The following is a 25,753-nucleotide window of genomic DNA, read 5'->3' on the forward strand; positions in this document are numbered from 1 at the left end:
GGTTGTACTGCTCCCCAGTACAACTTGGATAGGAAGATCATTCTAAGTAGGTAAAAAAGACTTTTTGATCTTACCAAGCCTGAAGTCCCACAATGCCATACTGCCTCTGTTTTACCGCTATATACTGCTTAGTAGCAGGTGACAACCACTTTAGTTATTAATTTTAGTTAATATTTATACTATCACAAGAATATTTCCTTTAAATATGTGATTTTTTTTTTTTTTTTTTTTTGAGACGGAGTCTCGCTCTGTCACCCAGGCTGGAGTGCAGTGGCCAGACCTCAGCTCACTGCAAGCTCCGCCTCCCGGGTTCACGCCATTCTCCTGCCTCAGCCTCCCGAGTAGCTGGGACTACAGGCGCCCGCCACCTCGCCCGGCTAATTTTTTTTTTTTATTTTTTAGTAGAGACGGGGTTTCACCGGGTTAGCCAGGATGGTCTCGATCTCCTGACCTCGTGATCCGCCCGTCTCGGCCTCCCAAAGTGCTGGGATTACAGGCTTGAGCCACCGCGCCCGGCCTAAATATGTGATATTTTAAAGTTATGTGCTATGGCTGGGTACGGTGGCTCACGTCTATAATCCCAGCACTTTGGGAGGTTGAGGCGGGTGATCACTTGAGGTCAGGAGTTCGAGAACAGCCTGGTCAGCACAGTGAAACCCCATCTCTACTAAAAATACAAAAAAATTAGCCGGGCGTGGTGGCGCATTCTTGTAGTCCCAGCTACCTGACAGGCTGAGGCAAGAGAATGACTTGAACCCGGGAGGCAGAGGTTGCAGTGAGCCAAGATCATGCCATTGCACTCCAGCCTGGGCTACAGGGCAAGACTCAGTCTCAAAACAACAAACAAAAAGTTATGTGCTATCTTTCCTCCTTTACTTTACAAATTCAGTTGGTTTCTTAGACAATTTCCCATGGGCTTACACTCAATTTAATTTCAAACTTTTTTTTTTAATAATAGAGACAGGGTCTCACTATGTTGTCCAGGCGGATCTCAAACACCAGGCCTGAAGCAATCCTCTCGCCTTAGCTTCCTGAAGTGCAGGGATTACAGTTCTGAGCGACTACGTTGGACCTAATTTCAAACATTTAAAAAAATAAAGTACTACCATGTCAAAAGAAAACAATTTAACAATAAAACAAAACAATGCTGGGAACTACAGAAAACAAAGCTGAGTAAACAGGCCAAGGTCCTTACCTTCATGAATTTTGTCTTTTTTAAAAATGTGGTAAAATATACATAAAATTTACCATGTTAACCCTTTTTGGGTACACAATTCAGTGGCATTAAGGGCATTCATATTATTGTATAACCATCACCACTGTTCATCTCCAGAACTTCTCCATCATCCCAAACAAACTCTATATCCATTAAATAATAAATCCCCATTCCTCCTCCATCCCACCCCCGGTAAACACTATTGTTTCTTCTCTATAAATTTGACTATTTTGGTATCTCATATAAGTGGAATCATGTATTTGTCCTTCCTTCCTCAGTTTTTTCTAATTTTTTTTGAGACAGAGTTTCCCTCTTGTTGCCCAGGCTGGAGTGCAACGGCCCGATCTCAGCTCACCGCAACCTCTGCCTCCCAGGTTCAAGGGATTCTCCTGCCTCCTGGGTAGCTGGGATTACAGACATGCACCACCACGCCTGGCTAACTTTGTATTTTTAGTAGAGACAGGGTTTCTCCATATTGGTCAGGCTGGTCTCAAACTCCCAACCTCAGGTGATCGACCCACCTCAGCCTCCCAAAGTGTTGCGATTACAGGCGTGAGTCACCATGCTCGGCCATTTTTTCTAATTTTTAAAGCCCGTGTAGGCAATAAGCACTAAGGCCACAAAGACTGGCAGCATACTGAATCTGCCCTCATGAAACACACACTCTAACAGGCAAGTCAGACATGTTAAAAAAAAAAATCTTGCAAGTTAATGTGATAACTGCTTTAACAGGGGTACAAAGAACAATGGTGGCACAAAGGACTGATATGACTAAGGGAAGTCGGGAGAGGCTTCACAGTATAGATGATATCTCAGGACAGTCTTGAAGTATGAAGAATTCACCAACAGAAAAGGCCATTCCATCCAGAGGAATGGCATTCAGTCGTTTCATAAGGGATGACACCACACCAGACACTGAACACCTAGGACAGCCAACGTACCTGCTTTCATTAAGCTAACATCACATGCAAAGTCATGAGGTATATACATTTGAGCAAGAGCAAGCAGTTCAGACTGAAAAGCAAAGCGCTTGGGGAAGAAGCAGAAGATGAGGCTGAAAAGGTAGGCAGGTGCTCGATCATGAAAAAACTTTATGTTGTCTAGAGTTTTATTTTAGGTTATAGGCCAGGGCTATAATCTAAAATATATAAGGGCTAAATTTGAAAACAGGTAAAGTTAGAGACAAACTGGGAGGTCATTATGATGATCCATGCAAAAAATAATGACACCTCAATTAAAGCAGTAACCATGGAAATGGACAGAGAATGGATCTGAAAGTCCACAATCTACACGTAAATGATTGTCACCTGTTTATGATTAAACACAAAGGAATAATTTCTCTTCTTCAATAAATATCTATCAAAGCCCCATAATGTATTAAAAATTATTGAGAAAAACATATTAGAATAAAAGAACACAATGCATTTTCACTTTTCTTTTATATATGTGTGGGTGTGTAGAATCAGGGCTCCAATTACAATCATGTGCCACATAACAATGTTTCAGTCAAGATGGACTGCACATGCAAGGGTGGTCCCTTAAGATTATAACAGAGCATAATATCGAAACCTCATATATGGCACTTGATATTGACACTGCAGATCAAGTAGAGGAAATGGCTGATATTCAGTAATGGTGCTGAGACATTTAGTTTTCTAATGTAACATACAAATATATTTCTATTTACATATATTTTTTCTAGGTTTGTGTAATATACTCTATGACGTTCACACAATGACAAAATCGCCTACCAATGCATTTCTCAGAACATATCCTTGTCGTTAAGCAACATACAAGTAAAATTACTTTAAGTAATTTTAGAAAGAGTCTTCCTTTTTACCAGAGGAAAACCAATTCCTTGTTCCTGTTCTACAACTGCAAAAGGAGTGCCAGAAAGAGATACAGTTGTCAACAGAAGCTTGACCCTCTGTTCTCAAGCATGTGCTGGGGATGTAGTGGGAATTTAACACACTAAACAAGAAACTGTCCATAATCCAGTTTACTTCAATTTTTAAGAAGAATCTGTATATAAATACTGAGGCTTTCTGCCAAAAAAGCAAATGCTTCATGGATTTGGCTCCTTGTCTTTTCTTGTGGCTGTTCTCCAATATCAACTTGGAGATGTCCCCATCTCAAAATCTGGCAGCTACTGAAACATGGGTCAAACAAAAACACTTTCCTCTCTGTAGAGTTTAATGTATCTTGACAATGAATCCTATTAGGTAAAGCAGAGATCACATTTAAAAAATGCATAAAATAACTAGTTCCCCGAAAACAATCTTTTCTCAGATACTAATACTCATTCTACAATATTAAATTTCAGATTTAAAATGTAAGGTTTTCTATGATTAAACTTTCAGACACTGGAATCAGACATATCCAAAGAATCTTTGGTAAATGTGACATACCTGAATTGATGTAAATTTAATAGAAGCATATCTTGTTTGACTTTTCAGGTAATATTCCTTTTCACTTGACTACCATATAATTTTAAAAAGAAATCAGAGTAACTCTCATTCATCACTTTTAGTAGTTCGAAAAGTCTGAATCTACTCAAAAAAATCTCCACGCTTGAAATTTCCAAGTTTTAAGTTTGTTTTATTTACACTAATTCAAGTTTATTACCTTTCAGGGGTCTTAAATATTTTATGCATTACAAAAATCTTTCTTTAAAAGGCATCCCATTTATACCTCCAAACTGCTTTCTTAACACAAACGCAAATTAACACACTCCAGAAAAAAAAAATTATTGTTAATTCCTTAATTGTATTGTACCTCGTCTATTTAATTCTATATAGTTATAGGAGAGAAAAATAAAAACATCTAGGTATAGCTACTTGATAATAGGTAAATTCTTTATTCCAAATTAAATATATAACAGTATAATAACTAGAGCATAATTCAGAAGACAATCAAATGACATTCAAGTGATCTTACAGAAAAATAAGAAAACATTTTGATACAGAAAATGAAAAACACAGCTTAGTTCATAAGTCATTAGAGTTGTTACATTACATTTTATCTTCACAACAATAGTCATAACCCCAGGCTGTATCTCACGTTCCCTAAATCTAAGCAGATTGCTTTTAGTTGGGAAAAAGATTAACATAAAACTTACATTTTACTAATAACCTGAAAGATCTCAAATATGCCAAGAAGCCTATGTCTCTAAAATATAGCTTCATCGTTTGAAATAATTGATGCTTCAGGAACAGCAACAATAACTGTTATCATCAAGGTAATCTCCCTGAAAAATCTCATCACATTAGGAAAAAAACAAGTATTAAAAAAACAAAAATGAAAGCAGAACAAAGCATACAAGAGCAATGAGACAATTATTAAATGGCCCATATACATGTAATTGAAATCACAGAAAGAGAAGAAGAGAGAACAGGTCAAATGAAATACATGAAGAGATAATGGCTGAGAATTTTTCAAATTAAGTAAAAGATGCCAAACCACAGAACCAAAAAGCTCAGAGAAGACCAAACAAACCAACAAAAGAAAACAGACATATCATATTCAAAATTAAGATACATCATATCTAAAGACAGAGAAAATCTTAAAGACAGCCAAAAGAAAAAATAAATTAAATGAACAAAGGATACTATATGCAGAGAATCAAAGACAAATGACAAAAATATGTAACAGATGAAAAAAATCTCAACAAAATACCAGCAAACCAAACCCATCAGCACATCTAAAACTTAATTCACCATATTCAAGTAGACTTTATTCCTGGGATGCAAGGTTGGTTCAACATAAGCAAATCAATCATTGTGATTCACCACATAAACAGAATTAAAAAGAAAAACCATATGATCATCTCAATAGATGCAGAAAACACTTTTTGATAAAATCCAACATCGCTTCATGATAAAACCCCTCAACAAACTAAGATATCGAAGGACATTTAAGGTATCGAAGGACATCTAAGAGACATTTAAGACACACCCACAGCCAACATCACACTGGATAGGCAAAGCCTAGAAACATTCTCCTTGAGAAACAGAAGAAGACAATGATGCTCACTTTCACCACTCTTAAGATAGTAACGGAAGTCCTAGACAGAGTAATCAGGCAAGAAAAAGAAATAAAAGGTATCCAAATAGGAAAAGAAGAAGTCAAACTATCTTTCTTTGCTAATGGTATGATTCTATACCAGAAAACTCTAAAGACGCCACCAAAAGCCTCCTTGAACTGATAAACAACTTCAGTCAAGTTTCAGGATACAAAAATTAATGTACAAAAATCAGTAGCATTTCTATATAACAATAACCTTCAGGCTAAGGGTCAAATCAAGAATACAATCCCATTTACAAGAGCCACAAAAACAATAAAATACGTAGGAATACATCTAATGAAAGTGATGAAAGACCTCTACAAGGAGAACTATGAAACACTGCTGAAAGAATCAGAGATGACACACACAAATGAAAACATGTTTCATGCTCATGGATTGGAAGAATCAGTATCATTAAAATGACCATACTGCCCAAAGTAATTTGCAGATTCAGCATTATTCCTATCAAATTACCAATATCATTTTTCACAGAATCAGAAAAAACAATTCTAAAATTCATATGGAACCAAAAAAGAGCCCAAACAGCCAAAGCAATCCTAAGCAAAAATGGAGGCATCACATTACTCAACTTCAAACTACACTACAAAGTTAGAGTAACCAAAACAGCATGGTACTGGCACAAAAGGAGATACACGGACCAATAAAACAGAAGAGAGAACCCAGAAATAAAGCTACACACCTACAACCATCTGATGTTCAACAAAGTTGATAAAAATAAGCACTAAGGAAAAAAATCCCTATTCAATATATGGTGCTGGGATAACTGGCTAGCCATATGCAGAAGGATGAAACTGGACTCTTATCTATCACCATATACAAAAATTAACTGAAGATGCATTAAAGATGTAACTGTAAGACCTAAAACTACAAAAATCCTAGAAGAAAACCCAGGAAATACTTTTCTCGACATCAGCCCTGTCCAAGAATTTATGGCTAAGTCCTCAAAAACAATTGCAACAAAACCAAAAACTGACAAGTAGGACCAAACAGCTTCCATACAGCAAGAGAAACTATTAACAGAGTAAACAGATAATCTACAGAATGGGAGGAAAAAATTCATAAACTATGTATCTGATAAAGGCCTAATATCCAGAATTTATAAGGAACTTATTAACAAGTAAAAAACAAATAACCCCATTAAAACGTAAGCAAAGAACATGAACAGACACTTTCCAAAGAAGACATACAAGTGGCCAAAAACCATATTGAAAAAATGCCCATCACTAATCATCAGAGAAATGCAAATCAAAACCACAATTGAAATACCATCTCATACCAGTCAGAATAGCTTTTGTTAAAAAGCCAATAAATAACAGATCTCAGTGGGGCTGTGGAGAAAAGGGAACACTTTTACACTATCGGTGGGAACGTAACTTAGTTCAGCCACTGTGGAGAGCAGCCTGGAGATTTCTCAAAGAACACAAAATGGAATTACCATTTAACACAGCAATCCCATTACTGGGTATATAACCAAAGAAAAACATATCATTCTACCAAAAAGACACACGCACCCACGTGTTCATCACAGCACTATTCACAACAGCAAAGACATGGAATCAACACAGGTGTCCATCAACAGTAAATGAGATAAAGAAAATGTGGTACATATACACCATGGAATACTACACAGCCACAGAAAGAACAAACTCAAGTCCTTTGCAACAACACGGATGCAGTTGGGGGCCATTATCCTAAGCAAACTAATGCAGAAACAGAAAACCAAATACCACATGTTCTCACTTACAAGTGGCAGCCAAACAATGAGTACATATGGATATTAAGATGGGAACAAGTAGACACTGAAGAATACAAGAGGGGAGAGAGAGGCAAGGATAGAAAAACTACCTATTGGGTACTATGCTCACTTCCTGGGTGACGGGTTCAATCGTACTTCAAACCTCAGCATTATGCAATATACCTTTGTAACAAACCTGCACAGGTACACCTGGAATCTAAAATAAAAGTGGAAAAAGAAAAAAAATTTAATTCAAATAAAAATGTATATGTAAAAGCCATATAACAAACAGTAGAGTGACATATTCTAAGTACTGAAAGAAAAGGCAATCCAGAATTCTATTTCAGCAAGAATATTTTAGAAAAATAAAGTCTTTTTGGGAGAAACAAAGATAATTTATTACTAGCAGACTTGTCCTATAAGAAATGTTAAAAGTTCTTCAGGTAGACAGAATGATACCAGACAGAAAACTTGGATCTACACAAAGATATGAACAACAGTATAAACGGTAAAAATGAAAGTAAATATAAAACTTCATATTTTTCTTATTTGCAATTGCTCTAAAAGATAACTGTCTCTAGAGCAAAAATGCATCCATGTACTGCATAATGATATTTAATCGACAAGGGACCACATATATGATGGTGGTCCCATAAGATTATAATGAAGCTGAAAAATTCCTATCGCCTAGGGACATCCTAGTTGTACTAACATTGTAGTACAATGAGTTACTCATGTGTTTGTAGTGAAGCTGGTGTAAACAAACCTATGCTGCCAGTTGTATAAAAGTATAGCATATACAATTTGTTAAGTACATAATACTTGATCATGGTAACAGTTACTAGCTTATATATTCATTATATACTTCATCATTTTTTTAGAATGTACTCCTACTTACATAAAAAAGAAGTTAACTGTAAAACAGCCTCAGGTAAATCCTTCAGGAGATATTACAGAAGAAGGAACTGTTATCATAGGAGATGGCAGTTCCATGTATATAACTGTCCCTGAAGACCTTCCAGACAAGATGTGGAGGTGGAAGACAGTGATATTTATAGCTTGACTCTCAGTGGGCCTAGGGCTAATGTGTGTATTTGCGTCTTAGTTTTTAACAAAAGTTTTAAAAGTAAAAATTAAAAATTTTTAAATAGAAAAAAGCTTATAGAATGAGAACATAAATACTTTTGTACAGTTGTATAATGTATTTAAGTTATTATACAAGAGTCAAAACATTTAAAAAACTAAAAAGCTTATAAAGTAAAAGTTACAGTAAGCTAAGGTTAATTTATTATTGAAGACATTTTTAAAATAAATTTATTATAACCTACATGAACAGTTCTACAAAATCTATAGCAATATACTCTAAAGTCTTAGAGTAGTAATGTATTATATGCTGATTGCATAGATATAAAAGTAAAATGTATGACAACAAAAAACACAAAAGATGAAGAGGAGAAATGGGAGTATAGAACTATAAGGTCCAAATACTACATATAAAGCTATGTATTATTATATCAAGAAAACTGCGATTAATTACAAATATACGGAAAACCCTAGGGCAACCACTAAAATTTCAGAAAGAGGTATAAATAAATGAACAAACAGCGGAGAGAAATGGAATAATTTTTTAAAAATCCAAGTAATCCAAAAGAAAAAAAGAACAGAGAGACTAACATAAACCAGCTAGCATGGTGGAAGATTTTAATCCAACCATATTACCAATATCGATAAATAAAAACAATCTAAATACACTAAATAAAAGAGACATGTCAAAACGAAAGACAGAGATTATCAGACTGGATGAAGAAGTAAGCCCATCTATATGCTGTCTATAAGAAACCCATATAAAGTTGATGCAGATAGGTTGAAAGTGAAAATAAAACAAAAAACAAAAACAAAAAAAGATATGTTGGGAGGCAATTCTCCATGGGTCTCTGTTGAGGTAGCTGCCTTTGAACCTACTTCTCAGTATCTGGCCTGCAACCATCTCTGCAGTTGCTCCTTATTAATAAGTGATAAAATGGAAAGATGCAAATCTCATGTCTATTGCTAGCATCTATGAAATTCATGGCAAACTTGAGTTTTTGACATGACATACCATGTAAATACTAATCAAAAGAAAGCTGAGGTGGTTATATTAATACAAGGCAAAGAAGATTTCAGAACAAGGAATATTACCAGAGATAAAGCGGCTGTTCCACCAGAAAGGCATACTAATCTTAAATATGTATGGATCTAACAAACTTTCAAAATACATGAAGCAAAAACTGATAGAACTGGAAAGAGAAATAGACAAACCTATTAAGTTGGAGACTTCAACACATCTCTCAGTATTTTACAGAACAAGTAGGCTATAAACATGGAAAAACTCGATTTCTCACTCGTGATGAAAAATATACAAACCCACAATGAGATGTTTTAAATTAATTCCTAATTTAAAACTTGAGTCTGACAATCCTAAATATTGGTGAAGATGTGGAACTTCAGAAACTCATATACTTCTGGTGGGAGTATAGGTTGGTATGATCACTTTGGAAAACAATTTGGCATTACTTAGTAGAGATGTGCTCATATTTATAATTTAAAATTCTTATGAAGAATAAATAGTAAATATAGATTCACTCAGTAAATATTAAAAACAAAATAAATAAAGCCACAAAATGTAAGTACAACACCTCCTGTTAGGCCTAACTAGACACCGAGACTCACATAACCCAAACAGCTTGGTTGTACTTAACATGTCAGGCAGGAGTGCTCAGTGCAATTCAGGGGCTAGCCTCTTTGGCCCTCTCAGGTGGCAGATCAAGTGTAAGAGAATGACAGCACAAGACTCTTGCAGTAGCTACTCTAGCTTACAGGTACCAAACAGCAACCAATATCTCCAGTCTCACAGGCATAGCTTCCGGAGCTTCAGCAACAGATTTGCTTAGTTACAAGAGTTATTACACTCAGGGAAGTCCAAAGCTGTTAACAGTATAGCTACCAGTATTTACAATTCATTCACAGTCTTCCTCTGGTCCGTATGCAATTTAGTAATCATGAATCATTATTACCATAAGCAATGGTGTTTGGTTATATAACTGACATTCTACCTTAACAAGCTTCCAAGTGAACAAAGCTAGGAAGTTAACCCAAGGCCAAAACTGTCCAAAGAGAAGAAAGGTTAATGTTACAACAAATAAAGAGATTCAATTAAGAATGGCACTAAGCTAAACAACTATTAATATATTTCACTGAATCCAAGATGCCAGTGATTATGACATTATTAATGTTTCTACTACTAAGAAAAGTGCTATTAAATATGGTGCACTAGTAATTGTAAGACATATCCCAATTACCTAGATGCACAAATGGAGGGAAAATATACTTCTTAGAATTGATGAAATACAGAATAATCCTTCTCCCAATTTTTCACTAAAATATTTAAGACATACAGTAAATCTTCATTTAACTTTGTCGACAGGTTCTTGGAAACCTAAACTTTAAGCAAAACTTTATAGTAGATCTTCAAATAACATTTTGTTCAACTTCATTTTATTATAACAATGAGAAAAAAGTGGTTTCATTATATGTCATTTCACTTAAAGTCACAATTTCCAAGAACCTGTCACAGACATTAAGTGAGGACTTACTGTATAACTCTATTCTCTACCTTGGGGACATGGTCTGCTGCAACAGAAACCAGTACCCTACTAAAAATTTTCTAAGACATCTACTAAGGTCATACTCTCTCACTTAATACCTCTGTTCGTCTACTCTAAAAACAAAACACCCAATATCAACATAATTGACGCAGCATAGCTGTCTTCTTCCTGGCATGTTCAATAGCATCCAAAATCTAAGTAAATGAATTAGCTCTCATCACTGATTAAATCACTAAAAGTCCTAAGGGCCTTTACAACCTGGAGGCTTTCATGCAATGCTCTGGTAAAATAAATAAATAAATAAATAACAAAATTAAAACAAAAACAAAAAACAAAAAAAAAACCACTGTCTCAGGTTACCCATATATATGTTAGTTGACATATACCAGAGAACTGTGCAATGAGAAAAGCGGAAAAAACCTTAAACCTCAATCCAGTAGAGGTACACTAAATGAATGTTTTCATCTAAGTGGGTTGTATACGATCATTAGTTCTTTATGCTAAGGAAGGCAATTCTATCATTTTATAAGCAGAAAACAAATATGATTAAAGTGAACTTGCCACACCCTACCTACTGGCAAACTCTAGGCTTGGAAAAATAGCCCTTGTTCATAGATACTTATGGAATGGGACCTAAACAAATATTCGGCAGCATAGATAAAATATCTTCTTAAAAATGCCAAAGAAAAGCATCTGCGATAATTTATATTTAGAAACAGAAGAAATGTGGAAAGTATATGCTGTGTATTCTCAATAACATACTATAGGAAGAAATAAAAAGACAGACTTATATTCTAAGATATAAATGGAACTCTAAGAGACAAGAAAAAAGAATAGAAACAACAACAATAAAAACTACATTTTGGTACATACACTTTTTAAAATGAGTTCTGTTACCTATGTTTTCCAACCCTAGCACTTTGGGAGGCCTAGGCAGGCAGACTGCCTGAGCTCAGGAGTTCAAGACCAGCCTGGGCAACACAGTGAAACCTCATCTCTACTAAAATACAAAAAACTAACGGGGCATGGCAGTGTGCACTTGTAGTCCCAGCTACTCGGGAGGCTGAGGCAGGAGAACTGCTTGAACTCAGGAGGCGGAGGAGTTCGAGATGAGCCAGACCAACATGGTGAAACCCCATCTCTTCTAAAAATACAAAATTAGCTGGGTGTGGTGGTGCGTGCCTATAATCCCAGCTACTCGGCAGGCTGAGGCAGGAGAATCGCTTGAACCAGGGAGAAGGAGGTCGCAGTAAGCTGAGATCACCCCAGAGCACTCCAGCCCAGGCAACAAAGTAAGACTCTGTCTCAAAAACCAAAACCAAAAGACAAACAAACAAACAAACAAGCAAAAAAAACTTTAAAATCTCCCTTTTAAAACATCGAGATGGGTTTAAAACTGAAGTGACATAAAAGGATTAAAAATAGTGACGAAAAATAACTTATACCATATATCATAGAAACAGTCAAACTGAAAGGAAATAGGAATAATAATTTTGACATAGCACAAAAAGAGTTTAAGAAGAAATGAATTAGTCTCTCTATATTACTAAAAAGATCTCTACAGTGCTACTCAAATGCCATCTATGAACTAGCTGTTTGCTACAGCTATGCAACAAGACAAGTACAAAGCTCAAAACTTAGCATTTAGAACTCTTACAGCAGTCTGAGAGGGAAATTTTATACCTGTTAAATAAAATAATTTTTTTAAATGGAGGTTGTATTACTATTTTGTCAGTTATTCTCATTTCATTTATTTCATTTTCCAGTAATTCCTTTTTAATGTATTATAACGAAGTATCGGGGTTAAAAAAAAACCTGATTCTTCACCACAAATCATTTGAAAAGCACTGTGATAAAAGACTTATCAGTCATGAAGCTGGATGTGCCAAACAACACATCAAAACATACAAATTTAAAACAATTACAGATGCAAGGCAAAAATGAAGGACAAATGTTTATTTGGGAAGCAAAGCCATGCCATGACACATTAGATTAGATTTTTTTTTAAAAAGCACATAATTTTAAAATGTCATGTTTTCTCTAAGAAGTCACTGATTATAAACGTCCTATCAGTTTAATATCAGCTTTTCAGGAGGGAAAATTAAATATACATACTGTGAGATACATTACAACCTCGGAAATGTTAAAATTGGGCCAGGCGAGGTGGCTCATGCCTGTTAAGCCCAGCACTTTGAGGGGCTGAGACAGGCAGATCACCTGAGGTCAGGAGTTCAAGACCAGCCTGGCCAACATGGCGAAACCCCATCTCCATGAAACATACAAAAATTAAACAGGTGTGGTGGCACATGCCTGTAGTCCCAGCTACTTGGGAGGCTGAAGCACAAGAATTGCCTGAACCCAGGATACGGAGGTTGCAGTGAGTCGAGATCGCACCACAGCACTCTAGCCTGGGAGACACAGTGAGACTCCATCTCAAAAAATAAAATAAAATTAGAAAAAAGAAATGTTAAAATTCTTTTAAAAGGATTAATCAAGAAAATAACAGTAAGTCAATAATTTGGTATTAAATGAAAAACTTCCTTTCAATTTTCAGTGAAACATGTATAAAGATGTTAATAATAAAGCAGACACTAAAGAATACCTCAATAACTTTTAAAAACTAAAAACTCTGTAAAGCATGGTTAAAAATACTGGCTTTCTGTCATGCTCCACCAATCACTTAAGGATTCCTATTTGTTTTTGATGCTGCTGGGTAAAATTATATAAGAGAGGGTTTGACAACTTTAAAATGTTTAAAACTGTATTAAATTACTCAAAACATGATTATCTGTCCAGCCTCACAGTTCTAATATCTTTTTATACAAAAGTCAAGGGAAAAGGTCAAAGTACTTCATAATGTCAGATGTGGCACAAGAGGTCACAGATGTCTCTGCCACCTTCTTCCTGGCTCCCCACAATCTCAGAAAAAGCTAGGATATTATTTGGGCAGTAGGTAGCATTACTGCATTCTCAAAAAAGTCTACATTCTATGTGTTTTTCTTCTATGTGGTCCACTGCTAAGGGCTACTCTAATCTAGCCATCCTAACATGTGGTTGATGAGGTCAAGGTTGGCTGAACAGATTGAAAATTATATAGCTGGCCCTCCATATCTATGGGTTCCACATCTGTGGATTCAACCAACCAAGGATCAAAAATATTCAGGGAAATAGTTGCATCTGTACTGAATGCGCACAAACATTTTTTCCTCATTATTACCTTAAACAATACAGTATCACAATTATTACACAGCATTTACAATGTATTAGGTGTAAGTAATAATTTCAAGTCCTATACAGGAGAATATGCTTAGGTCATTTTACGCAAATACTACACCATTTTATATAAGGGATTTGAGCATCTGTAGATTTTTGTATCCACAGGGGTTCCTGCAACAAATCCCCCAGATACTAAGGGATGGATACCGAGGGAAGACTGTACGTAAGCATAGAGCATTGCTAGAACCACTACCATGATCTATGTATGTTTTTTACACATCACACACACAAACACACACACACACGAAATGAAATTAACAAGACTCAAAGCAACATTATTAACAATTTATTCTAAGTGACACAGAGTATTTTCCATCTATCCTATACAATCTCGTCATCTAAAAACAGCCCTCCAGAGGGTATGATCCTACTGCTTGAACTGCCTGGTCAAAAGGACTGATGTCATAATAAAACCAAATCTAGAAGAGGAAAAAAATAAATCAAAGACAGGATCCTTTTGAAGTTTTTCATTTTAACTATCAAGAGTTTTATAAAGTTCTCTACAGAAGATCTGATAATGTCAGGATCTTTTCCTTCCATTCCCATGCCTAATACTTAAACCTAGCTTCATTAAAATGTGATTTAAAAGCCTAATTCAGATATAAAGATTATTTATGAAAAGAAAAAAAAGATACTACTTAAATAAAAAGTTATCAACCATAGAACTAACTGAGGAAAACATATGGAACTCAATTTACAGATGGAGATGAACTTTCCTAATATATGAAGGCTCTTTGGAATCAGTAAGGAAAAGACCAAGAGTCTCGACAGGAAAATGTGTAAAAGATAAACAGTACGCTGATAAGGAAATACCGTAAGGGTCTCTCAAGCATATGAAAAAACACTCAATCTCACTCATAATAAAAGGAATGCAAATGAAAACTACACTGAGATCAATTTCGTTATCTATTAGATTGGCAATGATCAAAACATTTGAGAACATAATCTTGATGAAGATATGGAAAAAGTCTCCTATTGCTGGTGGGAGTACAGATCAAAACAACCTCTGTATTAGTTTTTCTCATTTGAAGAAATCCTCGTAAGATGTTTAAAAATGTAGCAAGTAAGGTACATTTAGCCTGGTGTGGGCTGTTGGTCATTCTCAAAAAATTGTTATAGTTTTCTACTTTTATAGAATTCTGTTCACATGATGAAGCAGACAGGTAGGCCACTTTTAAAAACTTGGATGACTGGTCAGGCGTAGTGGCTCATGCTTGTAATACCAGCACTTTGGGAGGTTGAGGTGGGTGAATCATTTGAGGTCAGGAGTTCCAAATGAGCCTGGCCAATATGGTAAAACCCCATCTCTACTAAAAACACAAAAAATTAGCTGGGTGGTGTGGTGCATGCCTGTAATCCCAGCCACTCAGGAGGCTGAGGTGGGAGAATAGCTTGAACCCGGGAGGTGGAGGTTGCAGTGAGCCAAGATCACACTATTGTACTCCAGCCTGGGCAACAGAGGGAGACTCCGTTTCAAACAACAAAACAAAACAAAACAAAAAAAACTTGGGTTAACAGAGTAGTCTTGCTCCATCTGCTGCTCACCTCTTGATACCTTATTGTGCACTTAATGGGTGCTCAATAAATATTTGTTGAGTTGAATGAAACTAAGAATAACGCTGAAGGTTGATGAAAATGGAATAAAAATGAGTAAGAATAAGAAATTAGCTAAATTTATCTGAACTGTTGAATAAATTGCTTACATAATCACTACTTTAAGAAAGGAGCAATGCCACGCTGGCACATGCTTCCTGAAAAATGAGTTAGCCAGCAACAGTTGGATAATAGATTGTTGCAGTAATGGCCCCCTAATTAACCCCACTCCATTAGGAAACCCCTCCCATACCTACTGTGGAATTGGCCATGGTGATCTGCTTTGGCCTATGGACAAGAGAAAATATATGAGGCTTGCCATCACTAGTTACTTCTGTAAACCTTACTACTGCCTCCAGGTGAAAGAGCCATGCCTAGCCTGTTGGAGACACATGGCCCCCATCACCCAAGCCAACAACCGGTATGAATTATCCAAACATAGCTATCCTAGACCAACCAGCTCCCAGCTGACCCATCAGCTGACTGTGGCCACATCAGCAAGGCCAGACATAAGCTGCAGCAGAATCGCTTAACTGAGCCCAGCCCAGAATCAGGCTAACAAATGCCTATTGTTTCACAGCACTATGTTTCGGGGAGGTTTATCATACAGCAAAAGCTAATCTAAGTAGAGAGGGGAATAGGTGGTCAAAGAAGATTTTTCCCTAACCTGTTCTGCTTTTTAAATTTCACAATGAAGAATATATCTACATACTATTTAATTACACTGAACTTATAAAAATTGCATATCGGATTGATATTAAAATTCTACTATCACCTTGTAAACACATATATATTAATTCAGTCCAAATGGGAGCATGAATTTGAGAGGAGACATTAATATTGCATCAGAAAAAAAATGGGTTAATAGAGTACCAGGGTTTACTATAACACACACACACACACACACACGAATGTGAATAAGAATATATTCATGGTCACTGTCACATCTCAATAATGGTTATTATCAAATTCTGGAAGTGTTAGAAGACACTCATCTCAGATTTTGCTTCACTCTTTCTTCTGTTTAAGTGGGTAATGGCCTAATACATGTTTTCTCATTTAATCCTCACATGGTATGAGGTAAACATTATGCTACAACACTTTAGGCAAATTAACCTCTCTATGCCTCATTTCCTCAACTGTAAAATGGGGATAACAGTCCTATTTTATAGAACTGTTGTGAAGACTAAATAGCTTAGAACAGGGCACACAGTCCTTACTCAATAAACGGTTTACCACCTCTTTTAGTAAAATAATGTAAAATTAAGGTCTTTTAACTATAATAACATGGTTTCTATTTTCAAAACATTAAGCATTATCAACTAAGGTGTGAGACATCATAATTAATCTAGATACCTTTCTAATGACTTCATTTAAAAATTAAAAGATATGCCGGGGTGTGGTGATGGCTCACGCCTGTAATCCCAGAACTTTGGGAGGCCGAGGTGGGCAGATCACCTGAGGTCAGGAGTTTGAAACCAGCCTGACCAACATGGTGAAATTCCATCTCTACTAAAAATACAAAAATTAGCCGGATGTGGTGGCACGTGGCTGTAAATCCAGCTACTTGAGAGGCTGAGGCAGGAGAATCATTTCAACTTGGGAGGTGGAGGTTGCATGGAGCTGAGGTTGCGCCTCTACACTCCAGCATGGGTGACAGAGACTTCATCTCAAAAAAAAAAAAAAAAAAAAAAAAAAAAAAAGACAATGTTCTTAAACAAAACCTAGGAATGTATGTAGAAAATATATGATGATGAGAGGTGAAGCTCTGGGCAATAATAAATCATTTAGTCCACATTCCACAATCCTAAGTAGGTTTAAAATACAAAGGCTTCCATTTTTGTGTGTGTTACAAATTTACAAGGAGAGCAATAAATCCTATTGACAATGTCACTTTTATGTGACATCTAGCATACATACTTTCAACATGTTCAATCGCTTTTTTTTTTTTTTTAAGGCATTACTGATGGCTTTGGAAAATAAGGTTCTTTTCAGGCCCTGATGGACCACTTATAAAATATAGCCACATTTTTAAAAAGTATTTTTAAACAGGCAATTACCTAACCTGTAGATATGTCACTAACCAAATGTAAAAAGTCTCACACCACAATGTGCGCATGTTTTAGTTTCTCCCAATGTGAGGAAAAATTCCATCTTTCATTTCCATTCAAACATTTTAAAGAGGATTCAGTATATGAGGTAATGTAGCAGATTCTGGAGATAAGACAGGTAAAGAAAGTAACATTTATGTTACTATATATGCCAGACATTTGCTGGTTATCTTATTCAATCATAATAACACTGTGCTGTAGAAATGATTAAAACTCACTTTACAGAGGAGGAAATTAAGGCTAACATAAGTATAATAACTTGCTCGGGATCTCTCAGCAACAGAAGGCAGTGGGGTTGAGAAGTATGAGGTGGGGCCCATGAAGATAGCGCCACATGACTATTCTTAGAGACAAACACAATATTCATTGTAATAGATCCTTTAACAGCAATGTGGAAGGGGACGAAGACTTGGAAAACCAAGGAGATAATCTTTGGGAATGGGCAAAGGAGTCACAGAAGGCTTTAGAGGTTGATATTTAAGTTGTTACTTAAGGATGAGTAGGATTTACCAACTTCAATGCCAAGGCTCACCCCCACCCCCCTCACCCCCAATATATTAACCAAAATAAATTACTTACTTGAAATTGAGAAAAACAATTTTGAGAGAAATCTTCCTCAGATATATTATTCCATAGTTTTAAAACAAATAATATGATGACAGTTTAATTTTTAGGTTGCTTTTATGTGGCTTGTCTTGGGTTTTATTCTGAAATGAAATTTAGATTAGTCATTTTCTTGTTCTGAGAAACTAGGAGTATGCCAACATGTTTTAACTGTACATTTTTCACTTATCAACATGTATTCTTATTTACAAAGTCTTTCATTTCATCATCTCAAATAAAACCTAATTTAGTATATAAATTACTTTGAAGTATAAAAATACATATGCAAAACAATATTATTTATTTTAATTCTTGTTATACTTCCTTGGTAATTGTAATAAATGGAAGAAAAATAGAAATCTTGTGAACTGTTATATATTACACAAGGCATTTCTGAGGTAACACACTTTCTTTTATTATTTGAATTGTTCATATAGTAATGATCTTTGAACCCAAAGAAAAGTAAATAACTGCCCCAAAGTAAATTGAGCTCAAATTCTTAGTATTTCCCAGAACTATCATCTAAAAATAGAATTGACGCAAAAAAAAAAAAAAACCACGAAATTTTCCATTGACAATTACTACTCATTTTTCTCAGAATTTACTTTGCTAGGTGTGTATTCAATTTCTGCTACAGAAAACAGTCCAGTTTACCAATCCTAATTAAGCAACAAAGTATTTTTCATTTATAAAATGAAATATTTAAAAACCTACAGAGAGCTGGAAGAAACACAAGATCATCTGGAAAACTTAGAAGGAACGACAGAAAACACACACACACCCCAAACAAAAACACTAAAAAGGTTAAATAGGCTGTCATTAAGAGGGTCTTACTTTTACTTAAAATACTTATGTTTGGACAGTAGACAGAGTTCTTTCTAATTGCCTAAGACACTCATTCCTGCCTTATCTGTATTTACATGGAAATCACAAGTTAACACAATTCACCCGAAGTTCACTGTTCCTTAACTCCCATTATTTCCTCTTATTATCACTATGATGTTAAAATGGCAGCCAGATACCAAAGTGACATACCCCATACCACAGCCCATTTCTCACTTTATAAGCAAGTTATATTTCTTTGAAATATCCAGCGCCAATGACAATATCCTCTAAAACCTACTTCAACCCAACCTATTTAAACTTGAATCATTTTTCACTTAGATTATCTTTTCTTTTTTTTTTTCTTAAAGAGACAGGGTCTTGCCATATTGCCCAGACTGGTCTCAAACTCCTGGGCTCAGGCAATCTTCCTGCCTCTGCCTCCCAAAGTGCTGGGATTATAGGTGCCCAGCCCTAGATTATCTTTAATTGAGTGAATTCTAATCTAATCAAAAGCAAGATGAGAGAAAATTTAATTATAGCACCAGAGGAACTTGAAAGGTCTCCTATATTCCCTCCTTCCTTTTTTGGAAATTGCATACGTACAATTTTAGTATCAATTTTTGTTTATGTTTGCCCTAAACTCCTTTTGCTATAATCTTGTTTTCTTAAAGATACAGCCAAATCATCATAAAACAAATCCTACTGTAATCTATTCTAGATTATAGATTAACATTATATATAATAATATATATTATATATTATTATATAAGAAGATTCTAAGCACTATTAGACACCGTAGGATCTCAAAGATTTCTAAACTACATATGTGCAGTTCTTTTAATAATTCCTCTGAGGTTCTGTATTTTTGTCTTTCAATTTTCATCAATGCCTTCCTCCAACATTCCCTCATGTTTTGCGGGGAGAGGAGGTCAGTGTGAGGAGATGAGAGCTGAAGAGTCAAGATCCAAGATCCCCAATTTTCAAATCCAGCCTCACACCAACCAACACTAGGACACTGGACAAATCCCTGAGCCTGCTATGTAGATTTGTTTTCTTTATGTAAAACGAGTACATTTGACTAGAATGATGTTTCTCATCCCTTTTAACATTGCAAATAAAACCTGTTAGCAAAAAACATTTGAGCACACTGGGACAACAAGAGGCCATCTGGAGGCACCTACATAGTGCCTGGTGAAAACAAATGATCATAGTTTCTCATTACAGAAGATACAATTTAAAGTATTACGGTAGATATTTTTTGACACATGTAATGCTGAAAATTTTAATATGAATTTCAAAACCAAACTTTTTCCCATCAAGAATATTTCAAAATTGAAATCATGCTTTATTTCTGACAAACATACATGCACTATTAGGCAGTCACCTTGCAGAGCACATCAAACACACATGATGAGCAGCATCTAACAGAGGTGAATACAGATAGTGAGGCCTGGAGCTGGGCCACCAGGGACACCCTCCCTGCTTCCTTGTCCTCTCACTGTAAGTGGGTTGCACCTTGTGGTAGGTGGCATGTTCCTTCGGCACCGTGAATACAAACTCCAGTAACAATTCCATGATCCCTTTCCCACAAGAGGCAGCTGTACACTGTGGCTGGCTGCTGAAGTAGATTCCAAGTAGTAAGGCACACCTCATTTAATGCACTTAAAATATCAAAAGGAGCAGTAACTGCTGGTTGTCACTCACCATGCTATCTGTTCACAGGAACCCCAATGCCTTCCTTCAGCCCCCATTCCACTAGGACTACCCTTCTGTGAGCCATGTAACAGCAACTGAAAACTTTGAATAGGAAGATTTCTAACAATACCTAAAGTTAAAAACAGTATTGCAGTAATCATTCGTTTGTTAACAACTATTAATGGTCTTTTATTTTTAATTTCTTACCAATTCCTGTAAGCAAAACATAACTTAAAAATATTAACTTTGAATAGTATTACATGCACGTGATTTTAAAATACTGAAAAATTACCAAATCGTGTACTTAAAAAGTTAGTCCACTTTTGTCCTCTAGGCAACCACGTCTACACATTGGAGGCAACTACTGTCATCAGACTCTCCTGTATCCTCCCATGCACATTACATTCTATATCTGCCCATATATATATATATATGGATTTTATTATAATAAAGAATTTTATTCTAATACATAGGCATATATAGTATACAAAAAATACATATTTTAACCACACAAATGGCAGCAAACTGCCCATGCAGTCATGCCTCTTGCTTTTTTTCCTCGTATCTTAGACATGGCACCACAGCAGTACACATAATACTCTCTCATTACTTTTAAAGGTTGACTAGTATTTTGTAGAATACAAATACCATAATTCACCCAACTACTTTACTTCCCTACTGATATATGTTTAGCTTGTTTCCAATCTTTTGCAGTAACAAATAATGCTGCCACAAATATTCTTACATATTTATTTGACATATATGCAAAATCTTCTAGAGAATAAAATCCTATAATGGAATTACTAGAACAAAATATATCTGTGTTTTAAATTTTGGAAATCATTTTCAAACTGCTTTCTATAGAATATGAACACTTTATAATCCCACCAGCAATGTATGAGGCTGACCATTTTCTCTCTTCTTCTCACCCTTCCCAAGTTATACTATACATAACCTTTGCTCATTTGATAGGTGACAAAGAGTATGTTGAAGCTTTAATTTACATCTTTATTATATTATAAAATTGTACATCTTTTCATATGAATTCTCTTTGCTAATTTTTCTACTGGATTATTTTCTAGTTCTTTGTATTAAGAGGAACTTAGCCCTTTGTGAAGTATACAAATAAGTTTTACTAGTCTGTTTCTCTTTAACTTTGATTTTTTCCCCTATACAGAATTTTATTTTTATGTCCTAAAATCCAGCAATCTAGTATGCTATTAAAGGACTTCACCAATCCTGGATTATGTAAAAAATAATTACCCTACATTTTTTGTTTCGTTGTTTCATATTTAAATCTTTAACTCCTCTGGAAGCCAACATTATTTTTCCAGATGACTAACTGGCTATCCCAACACTGTTTATTAAATAATTATTCTTTTCCCTACTCATAAATGAAGGTGGGATCCATTTTCATATACAAGTTGAATATCTCTTATCTGAAATGCTTGGGACTAGAAGTGTTTCAGATTTTTTCAGATTTTAGAATATTTGCACAAACATGAGATATCCTGAGGATGGGACCAAACCTGAATGTAATTTTTTTTTTTTTTTTTTGAGGCGGAGTCTCGCTCTGTCGCCCGGACTGGAGTGCAGTGGCCGGATCTCAGCTCACTGCAAGCCCGCCTCCCGGGTTTACGCCATTCTCCTGCCTCAGCCTCCCGAGTAGCTGGGACTACAGGCGCCCGCCACCTCGCCCGGCTAGTTTTTGTATTTTTAGTAGAGACGGGGTTTCACCGTGTTAGCCAGGATGGTCTCGATCTCCTGACCTCGTGATCCGCCCGTCTTGGCCTCCCAAAGTGCTGGGATTACAGGCTTGAGCCACCGCGCCCGGCCGAATGTAATTTTATATAATTTTAAATAATGTTACACATGAAACAAAGCTGTTTTGGTTGTTTTTGAAACAGGAACTTGCTCTGTCACCCAGGCTGGAATGCAGTCGTACAATCATGACTCACTGCGGACTTCACCTCCTGGGCTCAAGCGATCCTCCTGCCTCAGCCTCCTGGAACCACAAACGTGTACCAAGCTGCCTGGCTAATTTTTGTATTTTTTTGTAGAGATAGGGTCTTTCCATGTTGCCCAGGCTGGTCTCGAATTCCTGGGCTCAAGCAATCCTCCTACCTTAGCCTCCCAAAGTGTTGAGATTACAGACATGAGCCACTACATCCAGCCTGAAACAAAGTTTGGACTGCGACCCATCACAACAAGGTCAGGTGTGGAATTTTCTACTTGTGGCATCATGTTAGTGCTCAAAACATTTCAGATTTTGAAGGATTTCAGATTATAGAGTTTTGGATAAGGGATGCTCAACCTGTATTAAGTTCTCATATATATTTGAGTTAATTCTAGTCTTTACTGTTTTAGTGCTGTCATGTGCCAAAACCATGTTACTTTTCAAAACATTTTAAAATTAAAAGTACTTTACATACAAGTAAGAATAATAAAACCAGAAATTACTGGCTTGCTTTAATATATGAATCATTTTGCAGTTCCTAAATGCAATTTATATAATTAAGTTCAATATAATCATCATGCAATCATACATTTTGGTTGACACATGTTTTGGAGACCATTACGAATCTCATGTCTCTTACTACATTTCTGGAACCATATCTAGAAAACCAATTTTTCCTTAATTTTGCACATGGATTTTTTTAAATTATAAAATCAGTACATGTTCTCTGTGAAAAATCTGAAAATATAAAACATACCTTCCAGAGATAACCAACTTTTATACTTTCGTGTATTTTTTTCCACACTTTTAATAAGTGACTATTTTGTAAACTAATTTTTTTCACATAATACAATGACAGCACTTTCCCATGTTATTACACATACTTCTAAAACATGTCTTAAACATATCCTCCCAAATGAATATACCCAGTTTATGTAACCATTTACCAACTGTTGAATCTTTAGAGTTGTTCTCTGTGATGATTGTCATCTATTTATTAATCCTTGCAACAAATGAGTTGCAAGAATTAATAGATGAGTTTCAAGCTCTGTAGTAAACATTAACTCTATAATGGTGAGGAAAAAGAAGCACATTATCAGGATTTCTGGAGCTTACAATCTATTTGGAAAAACATGTTATTCTCTAAGACATAAAATTACAATGACAGCAAGTGCTATGAGAAGAGTTCATGGTGCTTTGAGAGTCTACAATAGGGAAGGCTTCCCTGAGGAAAGATAAATCGAAGTTTAGGTGAAAGACAAGTAAAAACATTCTAGGCAGGGGCAACGGCAGGTTCAAAGCAAAGCCCTCACTGTGGGAAGGAGCATGGCAAGAACAAGGGACTGAGATAAGGCCAATATGGCTGGAATAAAAAGAGTAAGTCAAGAACATGGCTCAAATCATGACTAGACAGAAAGGTAATGGCCAGACTATGCAAGACCTTGTAAGACAGGTAGATGCCACCATATAAGACACAGAGTTTTGTCCATATCCTGAATGCAATGGAAAGTTACTGAAGCATATCAAACAGTAGGGTGATGTAATCAGGTTTGCATTTTTAAAAGATCCTTCTGATCACAGGAAACAGATCAGAAGGGGACAAAGTAGATTGGGATAAATCAAGATTAGGAGGCTACTGTACTAAACCTGACCAAAAATGCTAGTAGTTTAGGGTGGTGATGATTATGAAAAGCAGCAGATGGATTCAAAAGACAACGAGATTTGCCAAAAGATTTACGTTCATAGATTAAAATCCCTAAAACTATAATTATTGGGTCAAAAAAGAACATTTCAAGGATTCTAATATTGTTACACATTGTTACACATTGCCAAACTGCCCTGCAAAGAGCAGTTTTCTTAATCTGTCAATTACATTGTAGCTGTTCCTCTATCTGAAATTTTAAGTTCCTTAAAAATTCCTTTAGCATGACTAATACATATTTCCTTCACGAAGTCTTCCCTGACTCCCCTTTTTGCCTGGATATAGAACGTGTCTCCCACTGAATCCTTGCTCTGTCTTACACACATTTCTATAGTCCAGTCATACTGCATTTGACTTAAGTTTACATGCCCATCATCTCTACTACATTGTGAGCTTCTGGAGGGTAAAGCTGTTCTTAAGGCACTTAAAGCTAAAATAACTTGCTACTCAGGGCTTCAAATACACACTAAAAAAAAGTGACCAATTTGCTTGTGAAGAGTCATCAAATCTCCATAGTGTTCCTGAAAATCTCTCCAATAATTGTAATCAAATAGGTGTTATACAGTCTTAAAATATTTTTAAATAACTTAGTAAAAAACAGAGCATGAACAAAGCAGATTCTATTAGAGAAATTTTTGAACCTGAGTTGTTGATACACGCTAGTTTTTAAAATTATTCTTATTGTAAGTGTAACTCCAATTTACCAAAAAAAAAAAAAGAGGTTATTCTGGTAGTTTCTTATATTTAACTTTATAAAATATAAACAATGAGAATATATTTATAATTTGAATCAGCATCTATGTAAACTTATATAGCATTTCAGAATCATCCATTTCTTATGTTGAAAAGTTTGATTTCATGGCTAGCAGCATCTAGAAAGATCTATCAAAATATTCTCTAAGCTAAAGGAAGTGGTAGAGTTCCTTAGAGTAATCTTAAAGACAAGCAGCTCCCTCTATAGTCTGTCTGGCCTACTTTGTGTAATTACTTGCTTTGTGAACATCTCACACTCTTCTATTTACTCCTACTCCGCATCTCAGCAGGGAAGCTCTTTGAAAGGATAGTTCTGTTTAACCTGGTGCTGAGGAAACTGTGAGAGCTGTCTAAACTCAGCATGAAGTGAGTTACATCAAGCAACTAAGCAAGAGTCGAGATGTGGAAAATGGACAGCTTCCCAAGTCTACCTAAGTCAAATTCTCAAATGAAGCCTGATTATTTTATCTGCAGTGAATTCTCTGAGTGTTCACACCTATATTCAAATCTAAATGAAAAAACATTGTCCTATACTTTATTCATAACCTTTCTTCCCTCC

General features: G+C 35.7%; 1 protein-coding gene across 4 annotated transcripts in view; it reads right to left on the minus strand.

Moving 5' to 3' along the window:
* Positions 1–25,753, minus strand: part of REV3L (REV3 like, DNA directed polymerase zeta catalytic subunit) — a 186,587-nt gene that overhangs the window by 156,840 nt on the left and 3,994 nt on the right. The window contains exon 2 of one of the 4 annotated variants that reach the window (XM_033234307.1): positions 18,239–18,366. The exons of the other annotated variants lie outside the window; for them this stretch is intronic. The gene's annotated coding sequence lies outside the window, so the exon portion shown is untranslated. The remainder of the gene's footprint in view (positions 1–18,238; positions 18,367–25,753) is intronic. 4 annotated transcript variants of the gene reach the window in all.

The sequence above is a fragment of the Trachypithecus francoisi genome, unplaced genomic scaffold, assembly GCF_009764315.1.
Source record: "Trachypithecus francoisi isolate TF-2019V2 unplaced genomic scaffold, Tfra_2.0 Lachesis_group15, whole genome shotgun sequence".
NCBI classification, from domain to species: Eukaryota; Metazoa; Chordata; class Mammalia; order Primates; family Cercopithecidae; genus Trachypithecus; species Trachypithecus francoisi.